We start from the raw sequence: 4,522 nt of genomic DNA, 5'->3' as shown, positions 1-4,522 counted from the left end.
TTGTGTGTTTATTTTCCAGATCGCGTCTTTGGCCGGTCCCGGGGTCGAGTGGAGGTGGAGCAGAACTTTCTCAATAACAAACTGAAAACCATCACGGCGTATTTCGGGGGTTTGATAAAGTCCGGCGGCTCAGAGCAGGACTCCGTTTCCCACAATGCAACACAACAAGACTAACAGAGTTTATCCCACCACATTTTTACTGTAGTTCAATTTAAAATGTTTAACTTTTGATTTAAGTTTTAAGTTTGTACAGTGTTCTTTTTTTTTATATATATATATATATACATAAGCAAATTTTATTGATGTATAAAATAAATTGTTTTTTATATTACATGTATTAACCGTGGAGTTAATATGAATTCATGATAATATTAATTTCCAAGATGTAATTTGGAATATTTAACCTTAACATTTCAGGAACAGTTTTAGAAAACAAATGCGCTGTGTACGTTTTCAGCTGGGGGTCCGTCGCCTGCTTGTTTCCATGGATACGCCATCGCTCTGCCTGGAATGTTCCGCAGTGTGACTTTAAACGGCTCTGCTTTACGTTTATTTAATCACAGGTGGTTTTGAAGCTCAAAAAATGCCTCGAAAAACAGACGTTCTGACAGAGCGACGTTGCCTCTCCACAGATCTGACATGTAACTTGGTCTGGTTTGGTCTCCGTGAAGATAAAAAGGTTTAATGCCACACTGTGGGACATTCCAGACAAAGAAATAACATTGAAACTTACACATTTTAAACCTCAAATGAGACATTTACAGACACATTTGAACAGTTTTGAGTTTTGTTTTTGTTTTTTTCAAATAGAACCTGATTTTTGTTTTTAAAAAAGTCCTGAAAATAATATTAAACCAAATTATTTATTTAAAACGGTTTGCAGTGGTTCAAAGTTACTCCTCAGCTTCCTTAGGCATTGTACAAGACGAGACCAAGACCAAATCGAGACCGTCTTTGTCATTTTTTACATTTATTTGTATTTTAGTGTTATTTTAGCACAAATATACAAAGGTTTTTATAAATCTGTCTCCATTTTATCACTCGTCAAGTATCAGACCTCGAGACCGAGACGAGACCGAGTCCAAGCGCCTTCGAGATCGAGACAAGACCAAGTCCAAGTTCCTTCGAGACCGAGACGAGACCGAGTCAGAGCGACTTCAAGACCGAGACAAGACCGAGTCCAAGCACCTTCGAGACAAAGACAAGACCGAGTCCGAGTGCCTTCAAGACCGAGACGAGACCGAGTTTGAGCGCCTTCAAGACCGAGATGAGACTGAGACAAGACAGAGACCAAGCACCATCAAGACCGAGACAAGACCGAGTCTGAGCACCTTCGAGACGGAAGACCGAGTCCAACCGCCTTCAAGACAGAGACGAGACCGAGTCCAAACGCATTCGAGACAGAGTCCAAACACGGTCGAGTTCGATACAAGACCAAGACCGCAAAGAAAAGGTCTTGAGTACTACGACATTAGTTTGAACTTTTGTCCGTTTAGAGTTTCTGACATCGAGCTTCTTAAAGACGATTCTGATCCAGAGCTCGATCGTTTTTAGCCTCGTTTGTGTCGTTCTGATCCACAGTTGTCGTTTCTCGTTGGTGATTTTTGAGAATAAACATCTGAATGGACAAATACTGAAGAGAAACGACGAGTCCGCGTGTCCACTACAGATTTTTCAGTTTTGTTTTTTTTTTTCGGTCCTGATTTCCCAAACCGTAACGCGCTCGAGCTGTAATTGCCTGCGTGATTAATAATTAGTTCCGTGGTTTATTCTAATATTATTCTAATGAGAGAACCACAGCCCCAGACGCGACGCCGTTTAATTAGAGCCTCATTTCACCGCTCGCCTCCACTCCAGGGACGAGGAGACGAGGACACACGAGAGGGTGGAGGGAGGAGACAAGGAGGGAGGAGACAAGGAGAGGGGGCAAGAAGGAAAGATACTAGGAGAAAGGAAAGGAGGAGAGTGGACGAGGAGAGAGGACACATGGAGACAAGAAGCGAGGGTCAAGGAGGGAGGATACGAGGAAAGGAGGAGACGAGAGGAAGCAATAAGGAAGGACATGAAGAGAGAGAGTAGGAGTTAGGACACATGGAGACAAGAAGAGGGAGGAAGGAAGAAACGAGAGGGCTAGGACAGAGGAGACGAGATGGGGCAAGGAAGAAGGATACGAGGAGAGAAGGAGAGAGGAAAGGAGGAGAGTGGACATGCAGAGAGGAGATGAGGAGATGAGGAGAGAGGGCGAGGAGGGAGGACAGGAGGAGAGAGGAAAGGAGGAGAAGGGCCAAGGGGAAGGATATGATGAGAGAGGAAACAAGGAGAGAGGACACATGGAGATGAGGGAGGGAAGGAAAGAGACGAGAGGGAAAGGAGGAAGGATACAAGGAGAAAGGAGGGAGGGAGGAGATGAGAGGACGAGGAGAGAGGAGTTAAGAAGAGGGGGGGAAATGAGGGAGGATACGAGGAGAGAGGACACATGGAGACAAGAAGAGGGGGAAGGAAGGAGACGAAAAGACTAGGATACAAGGAGAGAAGAAGAGCGGAAAGGAGGAGAGTGGACATGAAGAGAGGAGATGAGGAGGGAGGGCACATGGAGACAAGGAGACGAGAAGACTAAACGAGAGGGCAAGGAGGAAGGAGAGAGGAAAGGAGGAGATGAGAGAGGAGACGGGGAGGAAGGACACAAGGAGAGAGAAGAGAGGAAAGGAGGAGCAAAGAGACAAGACGAGGGGGAAATGAGGGAGGAAAGGAGGAGAGGGTGGATGGAGGAGACAAAAGGACTAGGAGAGAGCAGCCAGGGAGAAGGGGCAAGGAGAGAGGAGACGAGACAAGAGGAGGCAATGAGGAAGGACACGAGAAGAGAAAGAGAGTAGGAGAGAGGACGCATGGAGACAAGGAGAGAGGAAGGAAAGACGGGAAGACTAGGAGAGAGGGCAAGGAAGGAAGAAACGAGAGGGCTAGGACAGATGAGATGGCAGGGGTCAAGGAAGAAGGATACGAGGAGAGGAAAGGAGGAGAGTGGACATGAAGAGAGGAGATGAGGAGAGAAGGGCAAGGAGGGAGGATAGGAGGAGAGGGAGGAGAGAGGACACATGGAGACAAGAAGAGAGGGCAAGGAGGGAGGAAAGGAGGAGAGTGGACATGAAGAGAGGAGACGAGGACACATGGAGACAAGGAGAAGCGGGAGGAAGGAGACGAGAGGACTAGGAGAGAGGGCAAGGGGAGGATACAAGGAGAGGAGAGAGGAAACAAGGAGGGAGGACACATGGAGATGAGGAGAAGAGGAAGGAAAGACGGGAAGACTAGGAGAGAGGGCGAGGAGGAAGGATACGAGGAGAGAAGGAGAGAGGAAAGGAGGAGAGGAGGGAGGGAGGAGATGAGAGGACAAGGAGAGAGGAGACGAGGGGGGGCAAGGAAGAAGGATACGAGGAGAGGAAAGGAGGAGAGTGGACATGAGAGGACAGAGGGAGGAAGGACGGAGACGAGGAAACAAGGAGGGAGGAGATGAAAGAGGAGAGGAAAGAAGAGACTGGAGAGAGGAAAGAGGAGACAGGAGGGAGGAAAGGAGACAGAAGAGGAGAGGAGAGAGGAAGAGGAGACAGGAGGGAGGAAGAGGAGACAGGAGAGAGGAAGAGGAGGGTTAATTAGAAGCGCGTGAGGCTCCGCGCGCTCCCGCTGTAATTAAAGCGTTTCCCGCCAAGTCTCCTCCTCGTGCGTCTGCAGAGAGCTCGTGCGTCTGAGGAGGAGAGCTCGTGCGTTTGCGGAGAGCGCGCGCGACGCAAATCAACAACGAGTCAAGTTTAATCAAAGAATCAAAGCGCCGCCGCCTCATTTGCATATTTAATTGGTGTTAATGAGCTGCTGCCCACGCGCGTGTTTACGGGATCACTCCATTATTCAATTAAGAAAAAACGACTTTATTAAACAGAATCTCCACACACCGACACACACACACACACACTAAAACTAACTAACCAATTTAAATATTTTTGGTTTTGTTTTAGATTCTCAACTTCATTTTAACTCACACAGGTCAGATCTGTGGAGAGGCGAGCCCACTCACAGAAAGAAAGTGTATGTTTTTCTAGGTACTATTTATTTTATTTACAAGAGATTTTAGGTTTAATGCCACACTACGGAATTTAAAGCTATAGTATCTCCATGAAAACAAGCATGTGACACCACCAAGTATTAATGACTTTGCTTACAGGTCAGATCTGTGGAGAGGCAAGTCCACTCACAGAAAAAATAAGTGCAAGTTTTTCGCGGTAATCCTTAAAATCTCTTGTGAATAAATTTAAGTTTAATGCCACACTACGGATCTTAAAGCAATAACATCTCCATGGAAACAAGCACGTGACGCCACCAGGTACTAATGACTCTGCTTACAGGTCAGATCTGTGGAGAGGCGAGCCGACACACAGAAAGAAAGTGCATGTTTTTCTAGGTAATATTGATTTTATTCACAAGAGATTTTAGGTTTAATGCCACACGACGGAACTTTAAGCTATAGCATCTCCAT

Source organism: Boleophthalmus pectinirostris, unplaced genomic scaffold (assembly GCF_026225935.1).
Source record: "Boleophthalmus pectinirostris isolate CB_2022bp ecotype Guang Dong unplaced genomic scaffold, ASM2622593v1 HiC_scaffold_16, whole genome shotgun sequence".
In the NCBI taxonomy this organism is placed as follows: domain Eukaryota; kingdom Metazoa; phylum Chordata; class Actinopteri; order Gobiiformes; family Gobiidae; genus Boleophthalmus; species Boleophthalmus pectinirostris.
This window is presented reverse-complemented; position numbering follows the sequence as displayed.